We start from the raw sequence: 11032 nt of genomic DNA, 5'->3' as shown, positions 1-11032 counted from the left end.
AAGACAGCCTACAGGGAAGAGGTGAGGGCCCTGGCGGAGTGGTGCCAGGAAAATAACCTCTCCCTCAACATCAACAAAACTAAGGAGCTGATTGTGGACTTCAGGAGACAGCATGCCCCCATCCACATCAACAGGCCGCAGTGGAGAAGATGAAAAGCTTAAAGTTCCTCAGCGTACACATCACTGAAAATCTCAAATGGGCCACCAACACAGACAGTGTGGTGAAGAAGGTGCCTTTTTTTATTTTTATTTTTTTTATTTCACCTTTATTTAACCAGGTAGGCTAGTTGAGAATAAGTTCTCATTTGCAACTGCGACCTGGCCAAGATAAAGCATAGCAGTGTGAACAGACAACACAGAGTTACACATGGAGTAAACAATTAACAAGTCAATAACACAGTAGAAAAAAAAGGGGAGTCTATATACATTGTGTGCAAAAAGGAGAGGAGGTAGGCGAATAATTACAATTTTGCAGATTAACACTGGGGTGACAAATGATCAGATGGTCATGTACAGGTAGAGATATTGGTGTGCAAAAGAGCAGAAAAGTAAATAAATAAAAACAGTATGGGGATGAGGTAGGTGAAAATGGGTGGGCTATTTACCAATAGACTATGTACAGCTGCAGCGATCGGTTAGCTGCTCAGATAGCAGATGTTTGAAGTTGGTGAGGGAGATAAAAGTCTCCAACTTCAGCGATTTTTGCAATTCGTTCCAGTCACAGGCAGCAGAGTACTGGAACGAAAGGCGGCCAAATGAGGTGTTGGCTTTAGGGATGATCAGTGAGATACACCTGCTGGAGCGCGTGCAGCGGATGGGTGTTGCCATCGTGACCAGTGAACTGAGATAAGGCGGAGCTTTACCTAGCATGGACTTGTAGATGACCTGGAGCCAGTGGGTCTGGCGACGAATATGTAGCGAGGGCCAGCCGACTAGAGCATACAAGTCGCAGTGGTGGGTGGTATAAGGTGCTTTAGTGACAAAGCGGATGGCACTGTGATAAACTGCATCCAGTTTGCTGAGTAGAGTGTTGGAAGCAATTTTGTAGATGACGTCGCCAAAGTCGAGGATCGGTAGGATAGTCAGTTTTACTAGGGTAAGTTTGGCGGCGTGAGTGAAGGAGGCTTTGTTGCGGAATAGAAAGCCGACTCTTGATTTGATTTTCGATTGGAGATGTTTGATATGAGTCTGGAAGGAGAGTTTAAAGTCTAGCCAGACACCTAGGTACTTATAGATGTCCACATATTCAAGGTCGGAACCATCCAGGGTGGTGATGCTAGTCGGGCATGCGGGTGCAGGCAGCGATCGGTTGAAAAGCATGCATTTGGTTTTACTAGCGTTTAAGAGAAGTTGGAGGCCACGGAAGGAGTGTTGTATGGCATTGAAGCTCGTTTGGAGGTTAGATAGCACAGTGTCCAAGGACGGGCCGGAAGTATATAGAATGGTGTCGTCTGCGTAGAGGTGGATCAGGGAATCGCCCGCAGCAAGAGCAACATCATTGATATATACAGAGAAAAGAGTCGGCCCGAGAATTTAACCCTGTGGCACCCCCATAGAGACTGCCAGAGGACCGGACAGCATGCCCTCCGATTTGACACACTGAACTCTGTCTGCAAAGTAATTGGTGAACCAGGCAAGGCAGTCATCCGAAAAACCGAGGCTACTGAGTCTGCCGATAAGAATATGGTGATTGACAGAGTCGAAAGCCTTGGCAAGGTCGATTTTTTTATTTTATTTTTATTTCACCTTTATTTAACCAGGTAGGCTAGTTGAGAACAAGTTCTCATTTGCAACTGCGACCTGGCCAAGATAAAGCATAGCAGTGTGAGCATACAACAAAGAGTTACACATGGAGTAAACAATTAACAAGTCAATAACACAGTAGAAAACGAAGGGGGGGTCTATATACAATGTGTGCAAAAGGCATGAGGAGTTAGGCAAATAATTACAATTTTGCAGATTAACACTGGAGTGATAAAAGATCAGATGGTCATGTACAGGTAGAGATATTGGTGTGCAGAAGAGCAGAAAAGTAAATAAATAAAAACAGTACGGGGATGAGGTAGGTGAAAAGGGTGGGCTATTTACCAATAGACTATGTACAGCTGCAGCGATCGGTTAGCTGCTCAGATAGCTGATGTTTGAAGTTGGTGAGGGAGATGAAAGTCTCCAACTTCAGCGATTTTTGCAATTCGTTCCAGTCACAGGCAGCAGAGTACTGGAACGAAAGGCGGCCAAATGAGGTGTTGGCTTTAGGGATGATCAGTGAGATACACCTGCTGGAGCGCGTGCTACGGATGGGTGTTGCCATCGTGACCAGTGAGCTGAGATAAGGCGGAGCTTTACCTAGCATAGACTTGTAGATGACCTGGAGCCAGTGGGTCTGGCGACGAATATGTAGCGAGGGCCAGCCGACTAGAGCATACAAGTCGCAGTGGTGGGTAGTATAAGGTGCTTTAGTGACAAAACGGATGGCACTGTGATAGACTGCATCCAGTTTGCTGAGTAGAGTGTTGGAAGCCATTTTGTAGATGACATCGCCGAAGTCGAGGATCGGTAGGATAGTCAGTTTTACTAGGGTAAGCTTGGCGGCTTGAGTGAAGGAGGCTTTGTTGCGGAATAGAAAGCCGACTCTTGATTTGATTTTCGATTGGAGATGTTTGATATGAGTCTGGAAGGAGAGTTTGCAGTCTAGCCAGACACCTAGGTACTTATAGACGTCCACATATTCTAGGTCGGAACCATCCAGGGTGGTGATGCTAGTCGGGCATGCAGGTGCAGGCAGCGACCGGTTGAAAAGCATGCATTTGGTTTTACTAGCGTTTAAGAGCAGTTGGAGGCCACGGAAGGAGTGTTGTATGGCATTGAAGCTTGTTTGGAGGTTAGATAGCACAGTGTCCAAAGACGGGCCGAAAGTATATAGAATGGTGTCGTCTGCGTAGAGGTGGATCAGGGAATCGCCCGCAGCAAGAGCAACATCATTGATATACACAGAGAAAAGAGTCGGCCCGAGAATTGAACCCTGTGGCACCCCCATAGAGACTGCCAGAGGACCGGACAGCATGCCCTCCGATTTGACACACTGAACTCTGTCTGCAAAGTAATTGGTGAACCAGGCAAGGCAGTCATCCGAAAAACCGAGGCTACTGAGTCTGCCGATAAGAATATGGTGATTGACAGAGTCGAAAGCCTTGGCGAGGTCGATGAAGACGGCTGCACAGTACTGTCTTTTATCGATGGCGGTTATGATGTCGTTTAGTACCTTGAGTGTGGCTGAGGTGCACCCATGACCGGCTCGGAAACCAGATTGCACAGCGGAGAAGGTACGGTGGGATTCGAGATGGTCAGTGACCTGTTTGTTGACTTGGCTTTCGAAGACCTTAGATAGGCAGGGCAGGATGGATATAGGTCGATGAAGACGGCTGCACAGTACTGTCTTTTATCGATGGCGGTTATGATATCGTTTAGTACCTTGAGTGTGGCTGAGGTGTACCCATGACCGGCACGGAAACCGGATTGCACAGCGGAGAAGGTACGGTGGGATTCGAGATGGTCAGTGACCTGTTTGTTGACTTGGCTTTCGAAGACCTTAGATAGGCAGGGCAGGATGGATATAGGTCTGTAACAGTTTGGGTCCAGGGTGTCTCCCCCTTTGAAGAGGGGGATGACTGCGGCAGCTTTCCAATCCTTGGGGATCTCAGACGATATGAAAGAGAGGTTGAACAGGCTGGTAATAGGGGTTGCGACAATGGCGGCGGATAGTTTCAGGAATAGAGGGTCCAGATTGTCAAGCCCAGCTGATTTGTACGGGTCCAGGTTTTGCAGCTCTTTCAGAACATCTGCTATCTGGATTTGGGTAAAGGAGAACCTGGAGAGGCTTGGGCGAGTAGCTGCGGGGGGGGCGGAGCTGTTGGCCGAGGTTGGAGTAGCCAGGCGGAAGGCATGGCCAGCCGTTGAGAAATGCTTGTTGAAGTTTTCGATAATCATGGATTTATTGGTGGTGACCGTGTTACCTAGCCTCAGTGCAGTGGGCAGCTGGGAGGAGGTGCTCTTGTTCTCCATGGACTTCACAGTGTCCCAGAACTTTTTGGAGTTGGAGCTACAGGATGCAAACTTCTGCCTGAAGAAGCTGGCCTTAGCTTTCCTGACTGACTGCGTGTATTGGTTCCTGACTTCCCTGAACAGTTGCATATCGCGGGGACTTTTCGATGCTATTGCAGTCCGCCACAGGATGTTTTTGTGCTGGTTGAGGGCAGTCAGGTCTGGAGTGAACCAAGGGCTGTATCTGTTCTTAGTTCTGCCTCAGGAGGCTGAAGAAATTGCTGAGTGGTTATCGAAAGGGAAACCCTCAAACTTTTACAGATGCACCATTGAGAACATCCTGTTGGGCCTTGTCACCGCCTGGTACGGCAACTGCACTGCCCGCAACCGCAGGGCTCTCCAGAGGGTGGTGCGGTCTGCCCAACGCATCACCGGGGGCACACTGCCTGCCCTCCAGGACACCTACGCACCTGATGTCACAGGAAGACCAAAAAGATCATCAAGGACACCAACCACCCGAGCCACTGCCTGTTCACCCCGTTATCATCCAGAAGGCGAGGTCAGTATAGGTGCATCAAAGCTGGGACAGAGCGATTGAAAAAGCAGCTTCTATCTCAAGACCATCAGATTGTTAAATAGCCATCACTGGCCGGCCTCCAACCCAGTACCCTGCCTTGAACTTAGTCACTGTCATTACCGGCTACCACCCAGTTACTCAACCCTGCACCTTAGAGGCTGCTGCCCTATGTACATAGACATGGACACACTGGTCACTTTAATAATGTAACGCTTGTCTCTTTAATAATGTTTACATACTTTTATACTAATTTAATATGTATATACTGTATTCTAGTCTATGCCATCCAATTCAACTATTGCTGTATACTAGGCCTGCCCCGACCCCAAAAAATCTTGGTCGACTAAATGTCGTATGTTCTTTCGTTCAATCGATTGGTCCAAATTTTTAAATGTCAATTTTCCATATAAAGACACACCAAATGTGTTTTAATAAGACAAATGCCTCAATAAGGTGCCAGAGATCTAGATAACCAGAACAAAAAAATCTTAACCTGACCCAACTATGCCTCAGCGGTATTCGGCACTGCATCGCAGTGCTTGAGGAGTCACTACAGACCCGGGTTTGAACCCAGGCTGTATTACAGCTGGCCATGACTGGGAGACCCATGAGGTGGCGCACAATTGGCCCAGCGTCGTCTGGGTTAGGGGAGGGTTTAGCCGTCCAGGATGTCCTTGACCCATCGTGCTCTAGTGAATCCTTGTGGCGGGCTCAGAACCTGCAAGCTGACCTCGGTCGCCAGTTGTACAGTGTTTCCTCCAACACATTGGTGTGGCTGGCTTCCGGGTTACAGGAGCAGTGTGTCAAGAAGCAGTGCGGCTTGGCAGGGTTGTGTTTCGGAGGACACAAGGCTCTCGACCTTAGCCTCTCTCGAGTCCGTACGGGAGTTGCAGTGATGGGACCAGACTGTAACTACCAACTGGATATCATGAAATTGGGCAGAAAAATGGGTAACAGTATGGGTAACCTCCTAAAAAACAAAAATATTATTCTCCTGCTTGCTTTCGCAGATTCTGCCATTACTCTCCTTAAGTTCCCGGCAATAGGATACAACCTTTCTCATATGGAATGCTCATTTATCTTACCATTTCTACCGATTTGAGTGACAGTTATGGTTTTCATATGCAAATTTACGTGAAACAGTTTTTTACTTTTTTTTATAACGTCTTCACATCTTAAAATCATTGACATGTAGTTAATCAAAATTCGATCCAAATCTAAAGGAAAAGTACTATGTATCAACTATTAACTAGGTCCGGCCTGAATATGCTAGCAACCTTGCAACATTGTATAAAATATTCTGGGCCCTCAGAGTTTCCTGTGCTAGTGAGCTCAGGACAGAAACAGCTGTAGGCTATTTGCACAAGGGATCAGAAACCGTGCTTGATTTAGGCAGGAGCTCACTGGAGCTGAGAACCGGCACCTCAAATGTTTCACTGCTTGAGCTCCTGTTTCTCTTATAGAATATTAGCTAAAAAGTATTGTGGAGCTCCTGCACCTAAATATAAAAAGTACCAGCTCCCAAAATGAGTATCGGAACATATTTCAGTCCAAGTCAAGCACTGATAAGAATTAATCAGGTAGGCCTATTTTATGACGTTTCCACTTGATCAGAGCATTAGAATTTTCCCTTTCATGCTGAGTGGTTATCGAAAGGGAAAGAGCTGGAAAGATTTTTGCTGGAAAGATTGGCCATGCAGCATTTATGGTGATGCGGCCACAGCAGAAGTCAGGGCATTCATACTTCTTGCGCTTTGCGGAGCAGTGCAGAGCTGTTGTCAAGGAAGTGAGTTTGTGTTTCTATAGGATTTACCGCCCCCACCTACAGTCAACCAGTCATGTCAATGCTGAGCTATACAGGGCCCTCTGCATTGTTACAACATTTGGGATGCGCATTGCGATGCAGTATGGAGCTCAAGTCGGCCTCTGCATGACCCTGGAGGCTCTTATATACAGTGCCTTGCGAAAGTATTCGGCCCCCTTGAACTTTGCGACCTTTTGCCACATTTCAGGCTTCAAACATAAAGATATAAAACTGTATTTTTTTGTGAAGAATCAACAACAAGTGGGACACAATCATGAAGTGGAATGACATTTATTGGATATTTCAAACTTTTTTAACAAAACAAAAACTGAAAAATTGGGCGTGCAAAATTATTCAGCCCCTTTACTTTCAGTGCAGCAAACTCTCTCCAGAAGTTCAGTGAGGATCTCTGAATGATCCAATGTTGACCTAAATGACTAATGATGATAAATACAATCCACCTGTGTGTAATCAAGGCTCCATATAAATGCACCTGCACTGTGATAGTCTTAGAGGTCCGTTAAAAGCGCAGAGAGCATCATGAAGAACAAGGAACACACCAGGCAGGTCCGAGATATTGTTGTGAAGAAGTTTAAAGCCGGATTTGGATACAAAAAGATTTCCCAAGCTTTAAACATCCCAAGGAGCACTGTGCAAGCGATAATATTGAAATGGAAGGAGTATCAGACCACTGCAAATCTACCAAGACCTGGCCGTCCCTCTAAACTTTCAGCTCATACAAGGAGAAGACTGATAAGAGATGCAGCCAAGAGGCCCATGATCACTCTGGATGAACTGCAGAGATCTACAGCTGAGGTGGGAGACTCTGTCCATAAGACAACAATCAGTCGTATATTGCACAAATCTGGCCTTTATGGAAGAGTGGCAAGAAGAAAGCCATTTCTTAAAGATATCTATTAAAAGTGTCGTTTAAAGTTTGCCACAAGCCACCTGGGAGACACACCAAACATGTGGAAGAAGGTGCTCTGGTCAGATGAATCCAAAATTGAACTTTTTGGCAACAATGCAAAACGTTATGCTTGGCGTAAAAGCAACACAGCTCATCACCCTGAACACACCATCCCCACTGTTAAACATGGTGGTGGCAGCATCATGGTTTGGGCCTGCTTTTCTTCAGCAGGGACTGGGAAGATGGTTAAAATTGATGGGAAGATGGATGGAGCCAAATACAGGACCATTCTGGAAGAAAACCTGATGGAGTCTGCAAAAGACCTGGGACTGGGACGGAGATTTGTCTTCCAACAAGACAATGATCCAAAACATAAAGCAAAATCTACAATGGAATGGTTCAAAAATAAACATATCCATATTAGAATGGCCAAGTCAAAGTCCAGACCTGAATCCAATCGAGAATCTGTGGAAAGTACTGAAAACTGCTGTTCACAAATGCTCTCCATCCAACCTCACTGAGCTCGAGCTGTTTTGCAAGGAGGAATGGGAAAAAATGTCAGTCTCTCGATGTGCAAAACTGATAGAGACATACCCCAAGCGACTTACAGCTGTAATCGCAGCAAAAGGTGGCACTACAAAGTATTAACTTAAGGGGGCTGAATAATTTTGCACGCCCAATTCTTCAGTTTTTGATTTGTTAAAAAAGTTTGAAATATCCAATAAATGTCGTTCCACTTCATGATTGTGTCCCACTTGTTGATGATTCTTCACAAAAAAATACAGTTTTATATCTTTATGTTTGAAGCCTGAAATGTGGCAAAAGGTCGCAAAGTTCAAGGGGGCCGAATACTTTCGCAAGGCACTGTAGCGTCACACCCTCCATATGGAGCCTCCGACCACATTTTCGGATCAAGCATAAATTGGCTTTTAGTCTAGGTGTCCGCAATGGATTAGTTCACTGAGATAAGCGCACATATATACAGTATCAGTCAAACGTTTGGACACACCTACTCATTCAAGGGTTTTTCTTTATTTTTACTATTTTCGACATTGTAGAATAATACTGAAGACATCAAATATATGAAATAACACATATGGAATCATGTAGTAACCAAAAAAGTGTTTTCTTATTGCGTGGATTGATCACTTTAAGTGTGCACTTCCCCAGTGGCATCAGAGTACTCTTGTTATACATCACCAATACCTGACTGCAGGGCTCTAGGTGACTGGCTTTTATGTGGTTTGCAGGGATAACTTTAAAACTAGCACCACAATCTAGCTGAAATCTGACTGACGTTTTGTTGACCAGCATGGTTGCAAAGAGAGCTGCATTGGGGTCTGTGGTTTTCTCCTACACAACGTTGATGCTCTCGGACTTTGGCCCTAGTGTGATGCAGAGAACATCCTCACCGCTCTCTGAGTCAGCTGACGCATTTTCCATTGCCAGGACTCTGTTTCCCTTGCTGGTCCCTGCACTTTTGCAAACCGTAGAGAAGTGATTGTTTTTTCCACAGGATTTACATTTTTGTCCATATGCAGGGCATTTTTCCTTTTTTCTCCCATGTGTCTGTCCATAGTATCTGCATTGTATAATGCTCTGTCCCTCTGTAGGGTCTCCTCTCCCTCCTGGTCTTTCTTTCTGTGTTACTGCATGCACTGCTACAGGGCCCTGCACATTTATGTCTTTAGCTCTCTGTCTGGACAGTTCTGCAGCTCTTCCAATCTGTAAGCATTTCTAAACTGAGATCAGTCTCTCTGAGTAAGAGCTCTCTTAAGTGTGGGTCACACGTGCCACACACAATCCTGTCGCTGATAAGAGAGTCTGTGATTACTCCAAAGTTGCAGGTGGCCACTAGAGTCATCAATTCAGTGAGATATTTGTATAAACACCCCTACTCTTACGATAAGTGCCATGGGATCTTTAATGACCTCAGAGAGTCAGGACACCCATTTAACGTCCCATCCGAAAGTGGTATGCAGGGTGGTATGCCAGCAGCATACCACCCTGTATACCACTGCTGGCTTGCTTCTGAAGCTAAGCAGGGTTGGTCCTGGTCAGTTCCTGGATGGGAGACCAGATGCTGCTGGAAGTGGTGTTGGAGGGCCAGTAGAAGGCACTCTTTCCTCTGGTCTAAAAAATATCCCAATGCCCCAGGGCAGTGCCCCACACTGCCCTGTGTAGGGTGCCGTCTTTCAGATGGGAAGTTAAACGGGTTCCCTGACTCTCTGAGGTCATTAAAGGTCCCATGGCACTTATTGTAAGAGTAGGGGTGTTAACCCTGGTGTCCTGGCTAAATTCCCAATCTGGCCCTCAAACCATCACGGTCACCTAATAATCCCCAGTTTACAATTGGCTCATTAATCCCCCTCCTCTCCCCTGTAACTATTCCCCAGGTCTTTGCTGCAAATGAGAATGTGTTCTCAGTCAATTTACCTTGTAAAATAACAGATAAATAAATAAACACTCATCTTGGCCCTGACTTTGCATGAAAAAATTATATCTCTCTTTTGTCTTGAGATCAGAAAATGCATCCAGGTGCTGCAATTACTTTCTCAGCAATTACTTCCTCTTTTGTACTGCCCACACATAGGGTCTCACAAATACCTCTGCCTTTTCCCCCAATGAGATAATACAGTAGCTTCACTTTGTAGTCCTCAGGTTTTTCTCTCATTGTAAGAGCAATGTACAAATTGAATTCCTCTTTCCATCTTTTCCAGGTCAGTGCTAAATTACAATCATCAAAGTCTATTTTTCCCGGAGGTTTCAGTGCATTTTCCATGGCGATTTATTTGTAAAATGGAACGTTAGCTACTCACAAATCTGCTTGAATTCAATAACCAGCTAGCTTTTAGCATAGAGTGTAGAGAAATGCTAATTCTTATGTAGGTGACCAAACTATTGTTAAGGGGGGGCTACCACTCAGAGTTGAGCCTGTGGGGTCCCCTACAGGATAGCTCCCGCATTACACTAATGGCCAAAACCAGCGCACACACACATGATCTCCGTTGTCTCTGAACGTTGAATGCCCGAAGAGGATTCTACGATGACGGACAGACTACTGAGCCAATGGCGGAAGACTACAGACTACACCCCAGCTGAACCAATCCAAAGATCCGATCTTCCAGAATCAACCTACTTTCTGTTCTATATATAAGTGGTGTACTGATTGTATCGGCCTCTTCTTCGTCTGCGCTTCCGTACGAACCAGCGGGAGAGCCGTAATTACGCTGTTCTAGATATCTTCACTCTGAATAAACTGTAGCTTGTCATACAATTTACCACCTTGTCTGAATCGATCCTTGACCGACTCGTCCGTCTACATATCAAATTACTAACAAGAGTCACTCACGATACCCAGCTAACGTTGACGTTCGGCGCGATGTCTAGCCTGTAAACGCAGAACTTTTTCAAACTGCCGCCTGGGATGTATTCTTCATTTACATGAGATCCAGGTTCTTTTGAGTAACGCTGTCACCATGTTTCAATATGCTTTGTGTTGTAGTCATGACAGACAAAGATATACAGTGGGGAGAACAAGTATTTGATACACTGACGATTTTGCAGGTTTTCCTACTTACAAAGCATGTAGAGGTCTGTTATTTTTATCATAGGTACACTTCAACTGTGAGAGACGGAATCCAAAACAAAAATCCAGAAAATCACATTGTAATTTAAGTACAAGTAATTTATTTGCATT

This window comes from Oncorhynchus kisutch, linkage group LG4 (assembly GCF_002021735.2).
Source record: "Oncorhynchus kisutch isolate 150728-3 linkage group LG4, Okis_V2, whole genome shotgun sequence".
In the NCBI taxonomy this organism is placed as follows: Eukaryota; Metazoa; Chordata; class Actinopteri; order Salmoniformes; family Salmonidae; genus Oncorhynchus; species Oncorhynchus kisutch.
This window is presented reverse-complemented; position numbering follows the sequence as displayed.